We start from the raw sequence: 25,347 nt of genomic DNA on the forward strand, positions 1-25,347 counted from the left end.
AACACATAAAGACATACTAACCCAAAATAAGGGAAAGGGACTAAGATAATGCTCCGCTATGAAATAACTATTCGAAGGGACCTGTGTGGTGGTTGCCTTTACTTTTTAGTGGTTTCCCAAAACTGCAACAATATATACATATATATATATATATATATATATATATATATACATACATATATATATATATAATATATATATATATATATATACATACATATATATATATATATATATATATATATACATACATATATATATATATATATATATATATATACATACATACATATATATATATATATATATATATATATATATATATATATATATATATATATATACATATATATATATATATATATATATATATATACATATATATATATACATTATATATATATATATATATATATATATATATATATATACATATATATATATACATATATATATATATATATATATATATATACATATATATATATACATATATATATATATATATATATATATATACATATATATATATACATATATATATATATATATATATATATATATATACATATATATATATACATATATATATATATATATATATATATATATATATATATATATATATACATATATATATATATAATATATATATATATATATATATACATATATATATATACATATATATATATATATATATATATATATATATATATATACATATATATATATACATATATATATATATATATATATATATATATATATATATATATATATATACATATATATATATACATATATATATATATATATATATATATATACAGACTTGGCATTTAATATGGAATATTTTTTTTTCTTGACTTGGGTTTACTTTCTGAATTCAGTATATCAATCTGGTGAGTTTCGTTTACCCTTCAGTGATGTCTTTGTTGAAAGAACCATGTCAATGATTGTCTTTCACAGCAAGAAGTCAATAACAGGATTATATCACTGGTGGCGTGACAAAATGTAAGGACAGGTACATTTGGCGATTGGCTTCACAATCGGGTATATAAGGGTTGTTGCGTTCTGTATTAGTGGAAAACAACTGCTGCACGTCGACAAAAGTTATTGCCGCTTCCTCTGGAGATGGTCTGTCAACTTGACAATGCTGTTTGTCATGGAGTGGTGGCTTTACGAAATTCTGGCATGAAACAGCATGCTATTGCTCGGCAGTATGGCATCACTCAAGGTCAGGTGTCATAGATCCTGAAACGAAATGCTCAGAGGGGTGTCCCTACTCCAATACCGAGGCCAGGACGTCCACGCAGAACCACAAGGAGAGATTATCGCCAGCTGCACCGATTAGTCTGCAATGGCCGTATCAAGTCAGCTAATCGGCTTAGGGCTGAGTGGCAGCAACTAACAAATGTGCCTGTATCCAGAAGGCTAGTCAACCAGCGACTGGTTCAAGCAGGCAATCGTGCCAGGCGTCCCCTGAGAAAGCCATGCCTGACCAGACAACACAGCCAGCGCCGATTGCAGTGGGCCAGAGAGCACCGTCAGTGGCACCTCCTGATTGCTCGTGGGGGTTATACGAAGTACTGAACTGTAATTTTACTGTCCGTAATCCCAGTCATAATTTAGCTTTTGTTTTTGTTGAAAATTTTTTTGGCTAATGTGCAAAATAAAGACATACTTCTGGAAAACGTACAGAAGTTTAACACAGTACTGTCTGTGAATTGAGTTCGATATCAGTTTACATCACTTTCAAGTATCAATTTATTTGCCTCAAAATGTCAAATGTGGTTTTTGTTTCTTTTAAAGGTCACATTAACAAAATCTAGAATAATTTCAACATCATTTTCAACAACATTTCAACATCAACATCCAATTCCACTGCTTCGCCGATGACATCCAGCTTTTCATCTCCACCAAGTCCATCTCCACCGCCACCCACTTTATCCTGACAAACTGCATCACTGAAATAAAATCCTAGCTTCAAATCAACTTCCTCAAACTTAACTGTGATAAATCTGAAATAATCATCATTGGCCCAAAAACGCTCATAAAATCCACCCATAACTTTGCCCTCAACATCGATGGTATCCCAGTATCCACCTCCCCTCACATCCGGAATCTTGGCATCATCTTTGACCAAACCCTCTCCTTCGACAAATACACTAAACAGATCACAAAGACAGCCTTCTTTCACCTGAAAAACATCGCCCGTCTCCGCCCATCCCTCTCCTCCGTGGCTGCAGAAACCCTCATCCATGCCTTCATCACTTCCCGTCTGGACTACTGCAACAGCCTCCTCTATGGTTCACCCTCAATAATCATCAATAAACTCCAATACATTCAGAACTCCACTGCCCGTCTACTCACCCATTCCCGGACCCGTGACCACATCACCCCCGTCCTTTACAAGCTTCACTGGCTCCCCATCTCCCAGAGAATCCAGTACAAAATCCTCCTCTTGACCTACAAAGCCCTCCATAACCTGGCCCCATCCTACCTGGCTGACCTCCTCTCCAGACACACTCCCACCCGCAACCTCCGCTCTGCTGGTACCAACCTCCTGACCCCCCCCCCATCCGGACCAAATTTAGATCCTGGGGGACAGGGCCTTCTCCATCGCTGCTCCCACCCTCTGGAACTCACTACCTCACACCATCAGAGACTCCTCCTCACTCACCACATTCAAAACATCACTCAAGACCCACCTGTTCAACACTGCATTCAACATGTAACCCACAGCATCTAACCCCTGACTATCTCCTCTCCTTCTCCCTCCTTTGTGCTTTGAATATTTCCCTGATTCTTCTTTTTTTGCAATTGTTTTTATGTTTTGCTATGCATTATGTTTTGCACTCTGTCAAAGCGTCTTTGGGCTCCCTGAAAAGCGCTATATAAAATAAATGCATTATTATTTTTATTAACATAATTCCAATGAACTTTTGGTTCTAAGTCATCTTGAAAAGTAAGTTCACCCCCACAAAAGAAATATTCCATATTAAATGCCAAGTCTGTATATATATATATGTGTAATTGTATATATATATACATATACATATATACACATATACATATATACAATGCATTCAGAAAGTATTCACACCCCTTGACTTTCTCACATTGTGTTGTGTTACAGTGTAAATTAAAAATGCATTAAATTGACATTTTTTGTTACTGACCCACACGTAATACCTAATAATGTCAACGTGGAGTTTTTTGAAACCTTTATAAAATACTTAAAAATGAAAACCTGAAATGTTTTCAGTTAATAAGTGCAGAGTTGAGTGTGCATACCTCTAAGCCGCAGTGGTTCCCAACCTTTTTGTACTCGCAACCCCTTTCTCAAAACCCCCGAAACACACGCGACACCCCTGCCATCAGCCGTTTCAGTTTTACAAAAGTATCGCTAGAATTCCTTTTCTAGGGACTCAAGGTGTCCGGTAATCTCATCCTTCAGGAACTGATCTAGTTCGCCCTCAGACTCATCCATCACTCCGCAGAGTTTTTCAAACATGGCGATGTTCCCAAGATTGGCTTTCCGACGCCAGTTCTGCAGTTTTGATATGAAGGCCCGTAGATTGTCTTGAAATAGGAGAACGTGTGTTTCCCTTCCCTGAAATTTCAAATTCAGCTTGTTCAGCTGGTCAAAAATGTCCGCCAAGTACGCAACCCGTTTATACCACGTTTCATCATTGAAGGGAGCCAGAAGATCTCTCTTTTCTTGCACTTCCAGAAAGAACCTGATTTCGTCTTTCAGCTCAAAGACACGATTCACAACGTTCCCTCGCGAAAACCAGCGTACAGCCGTGTAGAAGAGAAGGACCTCATGGTCAGCATCCATGTCTTTGCAGAGTTCTTTGAATAGACGAGTGTTGAGTGCCCCAGCCTTCACGTAATTCACAATTTTGATCACAGAATCAAGCACTCCCCGCAGAGTGGCAGGAAGCTAGGCTATCCTGCCAGCCCTCTCTGATGCCAAATGCTTTGTGAACTTTTTAAAATTCTCATTTCCATGACGGAAAATGAGCTGCAAATGTTTTCTTGATCATCAAAGTAAAGTTTGTAGTTGGAGTCATCGATAATCACCAATATTGCAAGTTTTATCGACTTTGGTGCAGGTGCATATTGTTGAATATGATTTGCTCTTTTTTTGTTACTAGATGACATTTCTTGCTTTTGACAGGTTTAATATGTGTTTAGTCATGTCTTCTCTCTGTTGGAGGCTCTTTCAAGAAAATTCCTTCCAAAAAGTTTGGGATTCATCATGAGAAAGATATAATCTCTAACACCGAATAATTGTCAAAACATATGGTTTGAACATGTATAAGATAGAAGGAGAGAGAGAGGAGAGAAGGAGAGAAGGAGAGAGAGAGAGGAGAGAAGGAGAGAGAGAGAGGAGAGAAGGAGAGAGAGAGGAGAGAAGGAGAGAAGGAGAGAGAGAGAGAGGAGAGAAGGAGAGAGAGAGAGGAGAGAAGGAGAGAAGGAGAGAGAGAGAGGAGAGAAGGAGAGAGAGAGGAGAGAAGGAGAGAGAGAGGAGAGAAGGAGAGAGAGAGGAGAGAAGGAGAGAGAGAGAAGGAGAGAGAGAAGGAGAGAGAGAAGGAGAGAGAGGAGAGAGAGGAGAGAAGGAGAGAGAGGAGAGAGAGGAGAGAAGGAGAGAGAGGAGAGAGAGGAGAGAGAGGAGAGAGAGGAGAGAAGGAGAGAGAGAGAGGAGAGAGAGGAGAGAGAGGAGAGAGAGGAGAGAGAGGAGAGAAGGAGAGAAGGAGAGAGAGAGAGGAGAGAAGGAGAGAGAGAGAGGAGAGAAGGAGAGAAGGAGAGAGAAAGAGGAGAGAAGGAGAGAAGGAGAGAGAGAGAGGAGAGAAGGAGAGAAGGAGAGAAGGAGAGAGAAAGAGGAGAGAAGGAGAGAGAGAGGAGAGAAGGAGAGAAGGAGAGAGAGAGAGAGGAGAGAAGGAGAGAGAGAGAGGAGAGAAGGAGAGAAGGAGAGAGAGAGAGGAGAGAAGGAGAGAGAGAGGAGAGAAGGAGAGAGAGAGGAGAGAAGGAGAGAGAGAGAAGGAGAGAGAGAAGGAGAGAGAGAAGGAGAGAGAGGAGAGAGAGGAGAGAGAGGAGAGAGAGGAGAGAAGGAGAGAGAGGAGAGAGAGGAGAGAAGGAGAGAGAGGAGAGAGAGGAGAGAGAGGAGAGAGAAGAGAGAGAGGAGAGAGGAGAGAAGGAGAGAAGGAGAGAAGGAGAGAAAGAGAGAGAGAGAGAGAGAGAGAGACTTCACTTTTATGTCCTTTTATTACAAAAGTATAAAATAAAGATTGCTTACAGTCAAAACAAAATAAACAGACTAGCGACATACAATTTTACCATCGGGGAAACCAAAGCAAACAAAACGTTAAGCTACCACATTTAAGCAGGGGAGAACCCATCGACAACTATACACAAAGAATTAAGTTAAGCACCCCTACACAACGAATTAAGGTAAGCACCCCCTAATATATATTCTTTGTGTATATGTATACATTGGCATATATTCTAAGGTATGTGAGATCAAATAATGATTGGTATGACATTAGCAATTATCCATTGATGAAATGCAGATGAGTGCACTCGTAGGGTTGAGTTGGGTTGAGTAGTGATCCGATCACGTGGGTCCTACACACGTTATTGACGCAAAGATCGCTAGAGGTCTTCTCAGAACAATGACTGTACGTTAGAAAACATAAACGTCATCCACACTGTCCGTGATGGACCTATAGCTCCATACTTAAATTGAGGTGAAAATATGCCTAAAATTCCCAAAAAATTTCACCTTAAATTATTCAGAATAAAATAATGAAAACGGCATGATTGTTATGTTTTTATGTGACCATAATATCACTTCTCCAGAAAATATAGCAATATCATGGGTATATTACACTGTTTTGACGACAACAAACTTGTAATGTGCGAGGTTGTCAAAAAACGGGGGGGGTGCTTAACTTAATTCTTTGTGTATAGAACGGCACTCAGTAGAGAGCATACCTCCTGGTTGGCCATATCACTCAATGGTGAAGAATCACTTTAAAATTTTAATAACTCTTATATCCGAATCCATCTTCAGATCTTCACCAAAATCGGTTCAAAGATGCCACCTGCCAATTCATTATTCTCATAATCGTTTGCACACATATTTTCACATGTTTTGGAAATGTTGCTTTTGAAATGTCAATTTTGGAAATCTAGCACGTATTTCTCTTGGTAATTTTGGACTTAAAGGGGAGGATGTCATGTATGAAGCTGCAAATATTCACCGTTGTATCCCTTCACCTTGACCACGGGTTTATTTCCGTTTTTCCGGAAGTTACGGCCCAGCCCGGATGGCGCTGCGGTGAATCGGGCCTGTATCGGGAGAGTCAATAAACGTGTGCTACAATCGATCGTAGTCTGTCGAGATACCTTACATGGCGACGAGGATAAACATCTAGACCATGACTTCTTTCGGCCATATCGATGAATTCGACCCTCATGAGGCGGTTGTCTTTCTACTTCGAGGCGAACGACATCGTGAAGGAAGCCCGGATGAAGGCCGTCTTCCTGTCCGTTTGCAGGGGAGAGGCGTTCACAATCGATAAAAACCTGATTCGTCCTCGGACAATCCAGGAGCTCACGTATGCAGAGCTCAAGGCCGCTTTGAAGTAACATTGTAATCCATCTCCTTCAGTCATCCTTTGTCGGTTGAAGTTTTACATGTGCAGACAGCATCAAGGTCAGTCGATTGCAGACTTCATTGTACACCTCTAAAAAATGTCACATCTGTGTGAGTTTGGGGACACGATTGACGACATGCTCCGTGATTTGCTGGTGGTTGGCATGTCCGATGACTGCACTCATAGACGCCTGCTTGCTGAGAGAAGAATGACGTTCCAAAATGCCAGAGACAACGCCATTTCCATGGAAAGTGCTGTACGCAATGCCACAAGCATCGGTGCCACTCGCTCGTCTGTTACGAGCCCTGCTGTAAATCGGTTGGATCATGATCAGCCAAAACGTTGGAACAAGGCTCCTCGTCAGAAGCCAGTGCGGTCTCAAACCCAAAACAAATGTTTTCGGTGCAACGGAAAGCACTATCCAGAGACGTGTCGGTTCAAAGATGCCACCTGCCATTTCTGTTCGAAAACTGGCCATATTGCTCCAGCTTGCATCACTCAAGTCACTCAAGCTTTTGGTTCTCACTATCTGCCACGATCTTTCCTGGGAAAACCACATTTCAAATCTGGCCTCCAAAGCCAGTCGCCGACTGGGCATCCTCCGTCATGCGAAGTCCTTCCTTGGCACACCTGAGCTCCTCACCACATACAAGGCTTTCATCCGCAGCTCAATGGAATACTGCTCTCCCCTCTGGGCTGGTGCTCCTGCCTCACACCTAGCTCGTCTTCACGCTGTTGAAACCAAAGCATTCAGAATCATTGGAATCTCCCACGACGAAGCTAACTCCAAGGGCCTCTCACTCACTCACCGCAGGCAGGTTGGTGGTCTTTCCGTCTGCTACCGACTCCTCTCTGGCCTTGCCCCCCCCCCCCCCCAGCTCTCTCTGGGCTCTGTCCCGCAAATATTCCTACAGGTCGCACAAGATCTGCCTGCAACCCTCTTATGGTTAAAATGCCAAAATCAAGACTCTCTGCTCACCTTCACTCCTTCATTCCTCTTCTCCTTTCTCCTGCCTCTGGAACAAACTCCCTCACTCTCTTCAATCCCACTCCACCCTCCAGGTCTTTAAAACAGCTGTTCACCACCATCTCTTGTCTTCCCCCATCCAAAACCTTGATCTTTTCTACCCCTGCTAATTTCACCCCAATTCCACTTTTTTGAAATACCAACTTCTGTCCTGGAAGTCCTTGGTGTCCTTGTGTTTTATACTTCTCCCTCCCCCCCCCCCCCCCTTCCCACGCCTCCTCCCCCCAAGCCCTCTCCCTTCCACACATCTCTCTGCTCTCAAATGTTGTGTTTGTGTGCTTCCCCTTCTCTCCCCATCTTGTCTTCCGCTCCCTCTTTTTATATATTTTGTTTGTCTGGTTGATTTGTTTGTGAAGTAAATGTTAGCTCTTTCACGAGCCTCGATTCAGTATACAAAAAAAAAAAAAAAAAAAAACTCGCAAATTGGGAAAAGAGAAAGCTGCTGACAAGAAGATTCATCAGTTTATCGGTTCGGCTTCGGAGGAACCTGAGCTTGACCAGGTGAGCTCTGTTTCCGACAACTCAGAATCGTATGACCTGCTTCGTATTGATTCTCGCGATTAGCGGGACCCTTTTCTTGCCACTGTTATCATCAACAATCGACCATTGCAAATGGAGGTCGACACTGGTGCTGCCGTCTCGCTCATCAGCCATGCTGTTTTCACAAACCTGTGGAGTGATGCTGACCGACCCCATCTGAAACCTACTACCTATGGACTCTCCACCTATACAGGTGAGAAGATTGTTCCCTGCGGTGCATGTGACGTCACGGTGGGCTACGATAACCGCGAGTTTCACCTACCCCTGATCGTCATTCCTAGAAAGGGCCCTTCCTTACTAGGCAGTAACTGGTTGAGCATAATTCAACTGAAGTGGAAAAGCATTCATCAACTCCGGGCAGCCAACGTTTCTGCTACCGCAGCATACACACTCAAAAATGTGCTGGATACGTACCCAGATGTCTTTAAGGATGAGCTTGGAACCTTGAAAGGACATACGGCTAAACTCAGTGTTGACTGGGATGCCAATCCTATATTTTGCAGAGCTCGCCCAGTCCCTTTCGCCCTGCGGGAGCGGATTGACAAGGAACTGGGTCATCTTGAAAATCTAGGGATCATCGAGCAAATCCAGTATGCCGAATGGGCGGCGCCCATCGTTCCGGTCATAAAATCGGACCAGTCCATCCGCATATGTGGAGATTATAAAATGACCGTGAACAAGTGTTCTTCATTGGATAAATATCCAATCCCGAGGATCGAAGACCTCTACGCTTGTCTCACGGGAGGCAAGACTTTTACGAAACTCGATCTCAAATCCGCCTATCTACAGCTCCGCTTGGACGAGAATTCGAAACAGTATCTTACCATCAACACGCATCGTGGGTTGTACAGGTACCACCGACTCAGTTTTGGAGTGAAATCTGCACCTGGAATTTATCAACGTGTCATGGACAGTTTGTTTGCCGCCGAACGCAACGTCGTTTGTTACCAGGATGATATTCTTGTTACTGGTCGTACGGATGCGGAACATCTACAAAACCTGGATAGAGTTCTGAAGAAGATTTCGGACTACAGCCTACGTTTGCGTCGAGATAAGTGCAAGTTTATGGTGCCATCAGTCATGTACCTGGGTCATATGATTGAAGCCGAGGGTCTACACCCGACAGATGAGAAAGTCCGAGCTATCAAGGATGCTCCTGCTCCACGAGACGTAACCGAATTGAAATCATACCTCGGTTTGCTTCAGTTCTATGGTCGTTACATCCCGAATGTGACCGACGTTTTGGGCTCTCTTTATCGGCTTTTGAGGAAAGGAGTCTCCTGGAGCTGGGGGTCCACTGAACAATCAGCATTCCAGACCTCCAAGGATCTGCTCAAATCGTCCAATGTTCTCGTTCATTTTGATCCAGAGAGGATCTTGTGCTGACATGCGATGCCTGTCGGTATGGTGCCGATGCCTTTGAAGATGTTTTTTTTCACGTTGACACATGTTCTATTTTCACGTTGACACATGTTCTATTTTCACGTCGACACATGTTCTATTGTCACGTTGACACACGTTCTATTGTCACGTTGACACACGTTCTATTTTCACGTTGACACATGTTCTATTTTCACATATTTTCATTACTTTCATAATCGTTTGCACACATATTTTCACATGTTTTGGAAATGTTGCTTTTGAAAATGTCAATTTTGGAAATCTAGCACGTATTTCTCTTGGTAATTTTGGACTTAAAGGGGAGGATGTCATGTATGAAGCTGAAAATATTCACCGTTGTATCCCTACACCATGACCGCGGGTTTATTTCCGTTTTTTCCGGAAGTTACGGCCCAGCTCGGATGGCGCTGCGGTGAAGCGGGCCTGTATCGGGAGAGTCAATAAACGTGTGCTGCAATCGATCGTAGTCTGTCGAGATACCTTACAAGCACAAAGGATATTTCGTAAAGACTCGAGAGAAAGCATCAAGCGGCCATCAGATATTTTACAAAATATCATCATTTACACACCACATTCTTTCAAAGAGTTCAAGTTGGCTGGAAAGCGAGTAACAGTGAACATCAAGTTTTATCCGGCTTTCACAAAGTGCTCTGAACATTGCTACAGTATCTGTACTGTACAAATCATTCTTTATCTTTGATTTCCTAGTTTTATAAATTGCCAGTTTTGCTTGGGAAATGAAAAAGTTTCCAAGAATTGTTGCTTGCATTTTGAAGGGACCAAAAATGAAAATTTGCAAAACTGAAACCAAGAGAAGGACGTGCAAATAGCACTTTCAAGAAAATAAAAAGAGGAGTTAAACGATTGCATCAAATATAACATGGTATTACTCTGTCCTCAAAAGGGACATTGCTCACTTATCGCTTGTGAAAGCAGTGAATAAGAGAATTTGGAGGTATTATCCAATGTGCGATTCTCCATTGGAGATCACCAGCACGTTTTTGCACAGGATTTTTATAACACCATCCCCAATTTGGGGAGAAAGGAGGAGTTTGTGGCAGGACTGCAGACCACTTACAAGGTGATGGGGTAGACAAGGAGAGGAAAAGAGCTTTTAAACATTGGAGATACAATGTTTTACGGTTATCACTGGAAGAGGAAAAGGAGCGGCCAAAATTTATTGGCTCCAAGTTTTCAGAGGCCGACAAAAGAAGGTTGGGGAAAGGAGAGAGGCTCGGCTCAGAGGGAGATACAGGACGAACCAACCAAGGTTGGGAGGTACCCCACCCTCCTTCCCTCCATCTAAAATCCCACATTATTCTCAAACAACCACAACTATTTTACCTTTTAAATTTTCTGCTCTGCAGTACTCTCAGTAAGTCCCTCTTTGTCTCAAATATATTTATCCGCTCCACCCTATCCCTCTTAAACACCCCACCCTCCGCCCTACCCCTCCTGGTCTTATGACAAAATATATTTGGCCTTAATTTTAATAAAATGGAAGAAATGAATAGTTATCAACAACTTGACAGCTTTACGGAAGCATTGTTTTATCCAAGCATCCAGCTAAACGAAATAAAATTCTTCACAGCAGGTAGAATATCCACAAATAATGCCTTAATACTTAAAATGGGAATAAACAAATGGCTTCAGGCCTAAATCCCACCAAATACCTTTTTTGTTCGCAATAGCCACACAGGTCTGCCTCACGCATAACTGAAAATGCACCTCAAGGAAAAAGAAACAGCATGAAGATCGTTCTCTAGTAAGTAAATAACATAATATTGAATGAAGATAAATATCTCATACAGTGAGAAAAATTGTTTATTTTTTCCAGGAGTAAGATTTGGCAGGGAAAAGAGACAAATGAAAAATGTCTCTCTCATTGCCTGACGCCTTACAGGACGACCCCGCCAACTACCATCTATCGAGTAGTACCGAGAAAATAGTTCTGTACGAGGAACTGTGCAGTCCCACAACTATTTTCAAAACAATAATGAATATTTAACTTCTATTTCGAGGTTGCTCCACGTGTACGTCAAATTCAAAACGCTCCTTCCACCTGATTAAAGGTTTAGTTTTCCGAACCGGGTTCATTGTGTTTTTTTTATGCATGCCACACTGAATCCTTTGGTTGCTCTCAAACAACTTTCCTTCTCTTCCTGGAAGGCAAATCTGACCGAAGACAATCTCAATGCATTCTAAAAAGCCTGCAACCAGTGTGTCCACTCTCAGAAGCCCCAGTAAACAACATCTATCCAACCTTAACACTTTGAACCCTAGTGTCCGGTTTAGCAACTGCCACATGCTTTTTTTTTTTTTTTTTTTTAATTTTTTTTTTAATTTCCATGGCCTAAGGTTCGTAATGGACCTCATTTTATAGATGATCGAAGGCTAATTTTCTCTCGTTTACAAACATATAATGAACAACTTTCGAAGCAATTAGCGGCTCCATTATATAACACCTAATATTCAGTCTGCGTCACCGCGAATTGCTCAGGAAGTGCCAGGGAGGTTTTTGGGGAGAATTATTGTGTATCGGAAAGCCGGGCAATAACTGCTGGTTTGACTGGCACCACAAAGTAGAGTTTTGGTGATAAACTCAAAAATAGAAGAAAGTAAGACAGTCTGTGATTCAAAATATCATTTATTTGTAATTGCAAGGCTAAAAAGAACATTTTTGTAGGCAGAAAATCGAAATAAAACAAATTTAAACTTTTCAGTGATTTTTCTCCAGGGAGCACAAGGTGGGGGAGCCAAAGGTCCAAGAAGCTCAGTGTTCAAAAGGTTAAGATTGACCTTTCAAACTTGACCGTTTGTCCTCTAAACTTGTCCTCTAAAACTTGACTTGTCCTCTAAAACATGGTGGCACCTTGTTACCTCTGCCATCGAAGTTTGGCAGGGGATATGTTTTCACCCCGATCTGTTTACTCTAGTAGCTCATGGTGGTTGAGTATGCACTTTATTGTACAGACCTAAACTCTTCAGGAATCCACTAATTGAAGGTCCAGGAACAATATTTGGTTGGTAACACATTTGCCACTGACGGCGAAATAGCTGAAATGGCCATACCCCTTTTTGGGCCACGCCCCCTTTTTTGCCGTGACTGTATCTACAGAACCGTTGGACCTAGGAGGTTGCCCGACCACTCAAAATTTGCGCAATGGCCACATTATGGGGGGTCAGTAATACATTTTCATATCCAAAAGTCAATGGTTTTTAAGATAATTGCCAAAAACCGATTTCAACATGTTACGCACTACAATTGTATGATACCACCAAGGCCACAACATTATATGACACTTATACCTTTTGCATCATCCTATTTTGGAATTTACTTATTTGGATTTCTACACTTTTCGCCTTTACTACAGCCACAAAACGTGACACATTTAATGTTCCTGTCTCTGCAAGTGCACGTTTTGGTACTCATACATGCTCTTGGGCATTTGCATGGAGGAGGCAGGTCATCGGGCCTGCACGATACTGGCAGTATCACTGGTGTTATGCCAACGTCCGTTGCTTCATACCCATACTGGAGTGGATCTGGTTTGGTGACGGCAGGAGTTGGGGCTTGCAACCACATCTTACACTGAAGAAATGCTCGCTTTATGTGTTCTCGTAGCGTTGATGAACAGCACACAAGCTGGTTGAAGTCCAGTTCTTTCTTGGAGTTGTGGTACTGCTCCCATCGATATTCATCGAAAGTGGAACAGTCGGTCTTCTTTAATCCAGACACAAGGAACTTTTCAGCATTGCTTGTTATCTGTGGTGACAGTTCTTCTACACCAAACCCTTCCAGTAGGGAGAGATCGATGGATGCTTTCAGGCCAGACAGCTTTGGACCCACCTTGCTGGTACTGTCGCAACCGCTGAGAGCATGAATGGCTGGGAGACACGACACCAAACCGTTGTCCAGTTGATCAACCAACATGTGGACTGGTACAGTTTTCTTTGTTTTCCGGTTACCAAGCTTCACGTACAGCTTTTGTAGTTGCCAGGTTGTGTTGAAGTGGAAGATGAGGTTGACAAAGACATCTGTGTCAGGCGAGTCGACCAAGACTGATTGAACCCCGTGTTTCACAACACCATCATTAATATGGAACATCATTCTGTCGTCGGCTTCTTCTTGGTTGCTTGAGAGCTCTGCGATCTGTGTTTCAGTGCCAGCTAACAGTTTCCTGCATTCTCCCCCATATACTCCTCCAAAGAATATTTCCTTGTCCGACTCGACATTCTGCAGCATCCACTTGAAGACATACTCCTGCAACCGAACTTTGTTCAACATTGAGCTCCAGAACATATCAAGATCGACAGGGAGTTTCTGATTGTCAGACCCAATGGTGATTGTGATTTGTTCTGAGGAACTTCGCTGTGCCCGTTCCATTTGCTTGATTGATGATTTTTGATAAACATCAAAAATAATGTCTATTCTTGTGGACACGGAGCCTGTAGCAAGAATCCTGTTGGAAAGACTCTCAGCCAATTCCCCGAATGTGTGAAGGCCCATCTTTTTCATCGGTAGTTTACGCACAAGTGCCATGAAGTCCACTATTGTCATCTGAGCGTCACTCTTTACATTCCTCGTCTCCTGTGGAAGGCGACTGACAAGTTCCCTGGCTAAGGAGGCTTTATCGGGCTTCTTCAATTTGATGCCATCTTTACATTCAGTGGTGAGGAACTGGGATGTGCTGGTCAATTCATACTTCAGGAGTTCTAGCATGCTGTACCCTCTTTCTCTAGCATAGTCAATGTACCTAACCGTTTCCGCTGCATCCTTTTTCGCCATCGATTTCTTCGCTGTGAACGGAGTAGAAGTACGTTTCACGAAAACAGTCTTGCGGTTGGTAGGGATTGTATCATGTAGGTGCTTCTCCTTATCCTGAAATCTGGTCTCAACAAACTCTTCATAACTCTTCTCACCAATTTCCAGGCATTCAAGTAATCCGTCGACAACCTCCTGGGGAATGTCAGCTCCAGTAGAGATGTTCTGAAGTCTGATTCCAGCGTCGAACGGATTGTTGATGGATTTTATGTAATCCAGAAGGGCCTTTGCACGAACATGGCCAATCTTCGTAGAACTTGGATTGAACTCATGGTGTAGGCTCAGCTCACTGTCATCTTTGTCTCCCAAGTTGCACCATTCCAGCAGCTGTGCCACATGAAGATCTTTCTCATGCTTTAGGAGATTCCATAAGGCTACTGCTTCTTTCTGTCTGGTCATCCCAATGATACCTCCAGCAACCTTGGCGGGTTTATTGTAACACTTCTCGAGTGCCATGTCAAATCCTACTGCACTACCTTGTCGGGTAGTGTGGTACATCACCCATCCACCATCTGTAAAGCATCTGTAGATACCCGGGAACTTCCTTTGTAGGTCCAGGCAATCTTCAAGGAACAGCGTACCCCATCTGCTATAGTTTGTCCGGCCAAACCCGAAGAACAAAGGCATGCACCTCCGCACAGCTGAAACGAAAAGATGCCAATCGCCTTGCCGAATAGAGTGTGTAAGATCTCTCAGGATAGGATACAGCTCATCCAGAAACAAGCTCCAGTACCTCACATTCTCATTACAGGCCGTTTCTTTCCATTCGGTGAAATACTTCTTCAAGTCTGCATGTAAGATCTTGCTTTCTTCCCAAATCTCTCTGAACTCTGTATGGTCACTATCTAAAGCCTGCTGCATCTTAGTTTCCATGGTCTCTATTTGCTGGTCTAATTCACAACTAGTACTGTCCTGGTCAGGTTGAAACTTCTCAAACATAAGAACTGTCATCACCTCTGATACAAGACTCATTCCCTCCTTGCCTTTTCAATAGTGACCTCCAGTCATGACACTATTCTCTACAACGAGCTTGCCAAAGGCTTCAGTCTCAATCAAAGCCAGATCAATACCGATACAGCCTAAAAACTTCCCAAGGCAAGCGATGACAATCTTCTCCATGTGAAAAGGTCCCATTCCAAGGAATATGTTACCAAACTGATCTGGCTTCAACAGCTGGATTGCAGGCTCAACGACAAAACACCCATGACCGGAATTTCTAGCCATGTCTAGACTCTAGTCTAGACTCTAGACTAAATTCTAGTCTAGACTCTAGTCTAGACTCTAGTCTTGACTCTAGTCTAGACTCTAGTCTAGTCTAGACTCTTCAGGAATCAAGTAATTGAACAATAGGAACAGGAACAGGAACAATTACGAATAATATTGTAGTTCGTAACATGTTGAAATCGGTTTTTGGCAATTATCTTAAAAACCATTGACTTTTGGATATGAAAATGTATTACTGACCCCCCATAATGTGGCCATTGCGCAAATTTTGAGTGGTCGGGCAACCTCCTAGGTCCAACGGTTCTGTAGATACAGTCACGGCAAAAAAGGGGGCGTGGCCCAAAAAGGGGTGTGGCCATTTCAGCTATTTCGCCGTCAGTGGCAAATGTGTTACCAACCACATATTGTTCCTGGACCTTCAATTAGTGGATTCCTGAAGAGTTTAGGTCTGTACAATAAAGTGCATACTCAACCACCATGAGCTACTCTAGTAACAAGCATATTGAGTGAGACTGGAATTAAATTGGGATATTGGAAGTCTCAACCTATGAAAATTGGACACACTCACAAATTGATAACTTTTTAATGTACAAGGGGATGAGTGTGTGAATCCTAATTGGACACTAGAATCAAGGGAACCCCCAGGAAAGCTCAATCTGCTGTCCTCAATCTAACTCCTGTGTCCCTGTCTTTATCTATTAAACTAATGGCGCAGATATTTCCAATTTACTCTTCCTGACAGCAAGACTGCTGGATATTTTCAGGGAGGGTTGTGGAGGATGGTGTGTGTCATGTGATAGATACAATTAGCACTTAGCAGAAAATTCATCCAGCTGGGACGACAACCATTCCTGGCTTGTGCTGGACAATATCTACCGCTCGGACATGGGGGAGGCCCTGATCCCAGTGGAATTCCCACCATTTTAGCGTCCTGTCTATGATTACCTGGGAGGAGCTGGCAGGATTGTCTGGAGGTACGCATACTCACCTCGAGCCTGGGTTTGCATCCCGAATTTCTTGCAACAACAGATGTGCAGCTGTGAAAATGTTATTGTGGTCGTCACGTTCGACTATCTGCAATGAAATAAAAATGAGAGGACAAGGAAGGTAATCAAATATTCTGTTATACTTGCGTACAAATCTAGGCAGTGCCAGTAACTTGGTTTTCAACTGGAATACAAGATCCATCGCTCTGTTGACGGGAATACCAATCTTTGTGTAGTTGCAAAAAGAATAAAACAGTTGTTAATATGTGAAAACATAAAATTAGATGGTGTGTACATACCGGCCTACCTATACACTCAGGGAGCGAGGAGATTGTTAATAGGATATTCATCACAACTGTTTTAGATTCGGCATTGTGAATATACAACAAAACACCAAACGAAAAAGGATTCCTGGGAGATCCTACCCTCCGCGCAGGGATAGCCGGTGTTGCAAGTTGGTGTTTGCAGTATCGCCACGCGTGTCCACGTACGAACCTTACTTACTTACTTACATATTACTTGGCACAAAAAAAAAATTTTTTTGCAAGTATGTTGATCACTCCGGTTTGTGTTTGTGTGTGTTTGTTTGTTTGTTTGTTTGTTTGTTTGTTTGTTTTTGTCTGTTTGTCTGTCCGCTCACTTATACTTGCCTACAGGTCACAATTTTAAACCGATCTTCACGAAACTTTACCAAATGGTCGGGTTCGTGGTCCGACAAAATCCTATAAATTGAGGTAAAAAGGTCAAAAGGTCAACATAGGCCAAAGGTCAACCCCCTTTTTTCAAATTTCTAAAATCCTCAATTTTCATCCGATTGACTTGAAATTTGAATAGGATATACATATCGGCAAGCTGAATTCAACCACCAACTATTTTTGAGATCAGCATAGGCCAAAAGGTCAACATAGGCCAAAGGTCAACACCATTTCAAATTTCTAAAATCCTCAATTTTTATCCGATTGACTTGAAATTTTAATAAGATTTACATATCGGCGAACTGAATTCAACCACCAACTATTTTTGAGATAAATATAGGCCAAAAGGTCAACATAGGCCAAAGGTCAACCACTTTTTTTCAAATTTATAAAATCCTCAATTTTCATCCGATTCACTTGAAATTTGAATGGGATTTACATATCAGCAAACTAAATTCAAGGTCCAACTATTTTTGGGATCATCATAGGTCAAAGGTCAACAACAATTTCAAATTTCTAAAATCGTCAATTTTCATCCGATTGGATTGAAATTTGAAAAGGATTTTCATATCACCTTACTGAAAGCAACCACCAACTATTTTTGAAATCAGCATAGGCCAAAAGGTCAATAGTCCAAAGGTCAACAACCATTTCAAATTTCTAAAATCCTCAATTTTCATCCGACTGACTTGAAATTTGAAGAGGATTTACAGATCGGCGAACTGAATTCAACCACCAACTATTGTTGAGATCAACATAGGCCAAAAGGCCAAAAGGATTTTCATATCACCTTACTGAAAACAACCAGCAACAATTTTTGAGGTGAACATAGGCCAAAAGGTCAACAAAGGCCGGATTTCTAAAATTGTCAATTTTCATCCGATTAACTTAAACTTTGAAGACGGTTTGCATATCAGGTCACTGAATTCAACCACTAGTTATTTTTGAGGCTAAAATGATGCCCCACTGAGTGCTATGCTACTTCGTTCTGTTTTGCCAAGTATCACTATGAGTGATTTTTCATTTGTGTGGTTGTCTGTCCGCTAACTTATACTTGCCTACAGGTCACAATTTGAAATCGATCTTCACGAAACTTCACCAAATAGTAGAGTCTGTGGTCCGACAAAATCCTATATATTTTTGAGGTCAAAAGATCAAAAGGTCAACATAGGCCAAAGGTCAACCACCTTTTTAAATTTCTAAAATCCTCAATTTGAATCCAATTGACTTGAAATTTGAAGACGATTTGCATGTCAGGTCACTGAATTCAACCACTAATTATTTTTGAGGTCAAAAGGATGCTCCACTGATTGCCATTCTACTTCGTTCTGTTTTGCCAAGTGTTTTGCACGATGAGTGATTTTTCATTTATTTATTCATTTATTTTTGCACCAAAAACCTTCCCGGGAGTTGCCCGAATCCACCGTCGTTGGTTTCATCTCGGGTTAGAACATGACAGACAGACAGACAGAGAGATCCGGCTCCTATAATACCCTTCTATAATACGTATAGCTGTACTCGAGAAGTAGTGGTTTCATGTGCTCAGCATTTTGAGACTCCAGTCCTGCACAATAATAATTCCATTTGTCTTGAGAGAGATGGTTGACAACACAGGAATTTTGTGATGAAGGTTGATGGTGGAATCTTTTTCAGGAAAGGGGGTAGATACAAAGAAAGTGGATCATTTGAAAGGATATTTATATAAGCACCGAGGGGCACAAAAATAAGGGGTATTACACATGGCTGTAAGTAAGCACATATATGTTTTGATGTCCTTGTACTTAATTATGTTGTCGTTAGTTTTTGTACATCCATCAGCTTTATGTCCTATGTCGGTCGAATAAAACAGGTCAGACAATTTATAACTTTTTCTCTGCATTGTTTTTATGCCTATTTCAGATAATAAGTATTTCCGCAGGACCTGTGCGTGATTTATCCATGTAGCGATGATGACAAATTTCAGGTAACAAGAAGCACCTGTTCCTTACAGGAGCGACGAGGGGGGTTGTGCTATTATCCTAATTCAAACGTTTAATTCAAAATCCCTTTTTGCTGCTGTTACGTGGTCCTCCCGGTGACTACCTGGTCTCGGTGACCCCCGGACCGTGAGAGGAACTCCGCCAGAAAGATCTATTATTTCTGCGCTTTCGAACGCAATCAATATGAATTCCAATCAATAAGAAACCCCACACCAAGTATCCGGAATAATCAATGATATATTCCCCGAGCAATCAACAACCATCCACAATCAGCAATCAATAGTACAAAGATGTAAACTCATCAATAATAACTCGAAGATGGCCATCTTATACATTCCTCACGTGAGCCCCACTCCCGACTCCCTCCATGGTCAATGTCTCTCTCAATGTCTCCGTACGCCTGTAGTTCGATCTCCGCACGTGGGCGGTTGAACGGACCCTTCCTGACGTGCTTTCACCGGGCACGTCCCGTACCGGGAACAACGGCTGCAGCGCGCACCTCCTGGCCAAGCAAAGCGGGTAAAGCCAAAGCAGGCAAAGCAACACGCGGCTTGCCCAGCGCGCGCAGCCCAAGGTGCGACCCGTACGCGGCCTTGTAGACGGTGAGGCGAACTGTGCCAGCTGCTTGGTTCCGTGCACGAACCCACAGTGACTTGACGTGTCAAAGGGTAGTTACACGTCCCGGTAACTCCTCTCGCCAGACGGGCTTTTAAACGCCGATTCTCTTACGTTGCTCAATCGATACCGCTCGCGTCCGAGCTCCGCGAGGAAGAAGAAGAATCGTCGCTTCTCCAGGACCTCGTGTCTTTTCTTCTTCTGTTTCCGGTCTCATTTTTCCCAGAAGGGCTCCTGACCCTTTAATCACAACAACCTTTAATCGAGTCCACATTGATAAGCAAAGACCTGAATAGTAATTCACATACATTCACATAAATATGTAACACTCCCCCCCTTCAAGAAAGAAAGTTTGAACCCAGCGAAAACTTTCTTTGCCGGCCAACTTGGATAAACAAACCAGATAACTCACCCCCCCCCCCCCCCAACTCATCAGTTCCCCCCGGGCACAGTCATCACTTAAAAATAAAGCAACAAAATTTCACACAATCCCCTAGATTAATTCCCTCTGGACCAAGCGTCAACCACTTCTAGTTTCTCTTGAATGACGGTTAAGAGGTGGTGACCCAAAGCCCCCAAATTTAAACCTCTCTATAGCACTTTTTCGGGAGGCCCAGCGGAGTATTCCTACATGGACGCCTTAAGGAATGTGGAGTTCACGGTTAGTCCGTGTAGGAGCCTCGGCTCGGCGGCTCCCCCGTATATAGTGCTTCAACTTCTCCAGATTCCTAACAGTTACGGTGGGACCCCTTGTCCCAGCCGTTACCTGACTGGCGGTCTCCTTCTCAGCCAGTGCTCTGACATTCATTCTTTCGGGAGGTGCCGTAACTCTGGGAGCCTCCATAGTAATATCGGCTGCTGCCAACCCCAAAACTCCTGCCAAGTGGTCCTCTTCTGTAGACCGCTCGACGCCTACGAAATGCCTTCCCTACTGTTATGGTCCGACCCTCCAAATCCTTACCATTCCAATTCTTCTCTGCCTCTCTGGCGTCTCTTGTGCTTGCAAACGTGACAAAGCCGAACCCTCTTGACCGTTGCGTTTCCCTGTCTTTTACCACCCGCACTTCCACCAGCGGCCCATATCTGTTGAAGACAGAGGTCAGAACTTCTTCCTCTGTGTTGAAGTTCAGTCCCCCTACAAATAACTTGGAACTTTTGTCGCCATCCCGAGCTGGTGGGGTGTTATTTTCCCTGCTGTGCTCTTTACCAACCCTCGGGTTACCATAAATTTGCCCCCGGCCAAATCATTTCCGATAATCACAGATACTCCCTCTACAGGAAGCATGGCTTGTAAACCGACGGTGACCGGTCCTGACACCAAATCGGATTCCAAATGGATGACATGAAGTGGGGCACTAACACAGCCACCGATCCCTTGTAACCGAACACTATCACCAGTTGCGGTACTCTTTGACAATGGCAAAATGCCTTCAAGCATTAAGGATTGATGGGCTCCTGTGTCCCTCAAAACCCTAACCGGTCTTGGGTTAGTCAAGTCTCCCTTGAGTGAGACCAACCCCTCATAAATAAATGGTTGGTAACTCTTCTGTGGGCGATTTCTTACGTTTGCCATCGCATTCGGAGTTGTACTAGTCGGACTCCGCTCTGGGTCTTCCCTTTTCATGAGGTAACAACTGGACATCAAGTGTCCAGGTTTCTTGCAAAAAGCGCAAGTAGGCCCGGAGGAAAAACTCGTGGTCTGCCTCGGGGCCCCCGAAAAATAAGTTTGTCTTGGGCCCGCAGCCCTCTGATTTCGAACAGGTGGGGTATCCGCGTTGTCCCCATAATCCTCTCGAGGCCGCCGCCATGTATTGTCGTTCTCCGCACCTGCTGTTCCCCACCTCCCCTGCGGAGATCTAGGCGAGGAGTTAGGTTCGTGGACCCCTATCCGGTGTGTTAAGGCATAATCATCTGCCAGGGTGGCTGCGTCCCACAACTTCGGTACTTTCTTTTCCTGCAGGTACACTTTGATGTCCTCGTGGACACACTGTTGAAATTCCTCCACCAGCATCAGGTCACGCAATACTTCGAAGTCGTTCCCGACTCCTTTTGACTCACACCACCGATCAAACATATTTTCTTTCACTCTGGCAAACTCCACATGGGTCTCACTCTCCCTCTTCCTGGCATTCCTGAATTTTTGCCGGTAAGCTTCCGGAACCAACTCATAGGCTTTGAGGATGTGCTTCTTCAATACCTCATAATCTGCACATTGGTCCATTGGTAGCGCCGAATAAATCTCTTGAGCTTTTCCCACCAGCACACTTTGCACTAGTATGGTCCAGGCCTCCTCCGGCCAGTTTAACTGTCGAGCCACTTTCTCAAAGTGTGGAAAAAATTTAGCGACTTCCTTTTCACTGAAGGGTGGAACCAGCCTCACATGTCTGCCCACATCCCAGGTGTTCTGGCTAGGTGTCGACCCCGTCAGCAAGGGTGGTCCCTCTCCCCGTTCTCTCATTAACTCCAGCTCCTTGAATTTAATTTCTTGCTGAAGCTCCATGTCACGTTCCTTTAATTCCCTTTCCGCTTTTCTCTCCTCTGCTTCGAGGTCCCTTGCAGCTCTCCTCTCCTCTGCTTTTCTTCCTTCTAACCTTTCCTGGAGTTCTCATTCCACTCTCCTTTCCTCTGCTTGTTTCTCTTCTCTCCTCTCTTCTGCTTTCCTTTCTTCTTCTGCTCTTTCCTTTTCTGCTTTCCTTTCTTCTTCTTTGATCCGTTCCTGGCTCCGTAATTGCAACTCCAGTTTCCGGAGCTCAACGTCTTCTGGTTCTTCGGGTAGCCACCGCCAGGCTAACTCGTCCCATGTTCCTAATCCCACCATAGACTGTATCACCGTGGTCTGCAACTCTGCCTTCCTCAAATTAGTTCGGACCTCCAAGTTAAAATGTTTGGCCAATTTCAAGAGGTCTGACTTTAGTAACGCTCGGAACTGTGCCTCACTCGGGGTTACCGCAAAGTTCTGTGCCACAAACGCCATGGTGCCTATCGTTAACACCTGTTAACCTTCACCCAAGACTTTACCCCAATTTCCCCAAAAATTTACCAATTAATACTTAATTAATAAATTTTAATTAATAAAAATATTATTTTATTATTTTATACAATTTTAGATCCCGGACATAGACCCAATTGCGAATCCGCAAATCGTAATTTGGACGAGCCCCCAATTCTGTTACGTGGTCCTCCCGGTGACTACCTGGTCTCGGTGACCCCCGGACCGTGAGAGGAACTCCGCCAGAAAGATCTAGTATTTCTGCGCTTTCGTAACGCAATCAATATGAATTCCAATCAATAAGAACCCCCACACCAAGGATCCGGAATAATCAATGATATATTCCCCGAGCAATCAACAACCATCCACAATCAGCAATCAATAGTACAAAGATGTAAACTCATCTATAATAACTCTAAGATGGCCATCTTATACATTCCTCACGTGAGCCCCACTCCCGACTCCCTCCATGGTCAATGTCTCTCTCAATGTCTCCGTACGCCTGTAGTTCGATCTCCGCACGTGGGCGGTTGAACGGACCCTTCCTGACGTGCTTTCACCGGGCACGTCCCATACCGGGAACAACGGCTGCAGCGCGCACCTCCTGGCCAAGCAAAGCGGGTAAAGCCAAAGCAGGCAAAGCAACACGCGGCTTGCCCAGCGCGCGCGGCCCAAGGTGCGACCCGTACGCGGCCTTGTAGACGGTGAGGCGAACTGTGCCAGCTGCTTGGTTCCGTGCACGAACCCACAGTGACTTGACATGTCAAAGGGTAGTTACACGTCCCGGTAACTCCTCTCGCCAGACGGGCTTTTAAACGCCGATTCTCTTACGTTGCTCAATCGATACCGCTCGCGTCCGAGCTCCGCGAGGAAGAAGAAGAATCGTCGCTTCTCCAGGACCTCGTGTCTTTTCTTCTTCCGTTTCCGGTCTCCTTTTTCCCAGAAGGGCTCCTGACCCTTTAATCACAACAACCTTTAATCGAGTCCACATTGATAAGCAAAGACCTGAATAGTAATTCACATACATTCACATAAATATGTAACACTGCATAATTCAAAACATCTCAATGCAATGAAAATGTGGAGACAGGAATAAACCATTCCATTCATGCCATGAGGTGCATAGGAGAGCTGCCAAGGCAGTTTCATTGGTTAAGGAGAACAATCCTGGAAGGGTCACCTCTCCGACGGAGGATACTCGATGACATTACCCCAGTAGGCTAGTACTCATTTTGCCGACCTCGGAAGGATGACAGGCTGACTCAACCCACCTGGTGTTATTTTAACGACACGACAGGGACTCAAACTCAAGACTCGAAGATATTAAGCCAGCCACCTCAACTCTTTAAGGGTAAAGGGTGGGACTTGTAATACCCCCTCCCACCTGGAGGTGGCGCTACACGATACACATTAACATAGAGAATTTTCTTCTTCCCCTCCGCCGCCCCCTCTCCCCTTCCCCTCCCCCCATCACTCCAAGACCACCGGCAAAGATAATTTTAAAAACAGCCCAAAACATGAACTGGGGTCATGCTGATCCTATGTAGCAATTTGGATGTAATCGGGCCAGAACCGCAGGAGTAGCGTGACAAATGCACGCGCACACACACACACACACACACACACACACACACACACACACACACACACACACACACACACACACACACACACACACACACACACACACCCCCGACCCCCACCCACACACACAAACACCCCCACACCCCTCCCCCCACATGCACACCCCTCCACACACACACACACACACACACACACACACACACACACACACACACACACACACACACACACACACACACACACACACACACACATCGGACACTATTTCCAACAAGTCGGAAAAAAACAATTTATGAAATTTAAAAATATGTGGGGACCCAAAAAAAAAAAACCTGGTTAGGAAGGAGTGACAAGAAAGGAAAAGATAGGAATTACAACACAATACAACACCACAATCCTTTTACCGATTGCAAGCATGATTTCTTTTGACCACCATTTTTTGGCGTAGAAAAATTCCTGAGATGTCCGATATTCTCGTCCATTCTGTCTCCACTCTTTAACATGGCAGTTTTCTTTGCCCTCTCTGATTTCTCTGTTCCTTTCCTTCTATTCTATCCCCATACTCCCATAGTGGCCTGCAAAAGTATTCACTCCCTACCAATAATGCCACATTTATATTAATTACGAATGATGTAGAAACAATTTTTCCATATAAACGTTTTATTAATAACTGAAGACATTAAACTAAACACTGTTATAGTTGAAGGAGGTAACATGTCAGGAATACCAGAAAAAAAACATGTACAAATCAAAATTGACTGGTTGCAAAAGTATTCAGCCCCTTTGGTCAGTACTTGGTGGAAGCACCTTT

The sequence above is a fragment of the Myxine glutinosa genome, chromosome 2 (assembly GCF_964187855.1).
Source record: "Myxine glutinosa chromosome 2, kmMyxGlut1.1, whole genome shotgun sequence".
Lineage (NCBI taxonomy): Eukaryota > Metazoa > Chordata > Myxini > Myxiniformes > Myxinidae > Myxine > Myxine glutinosa.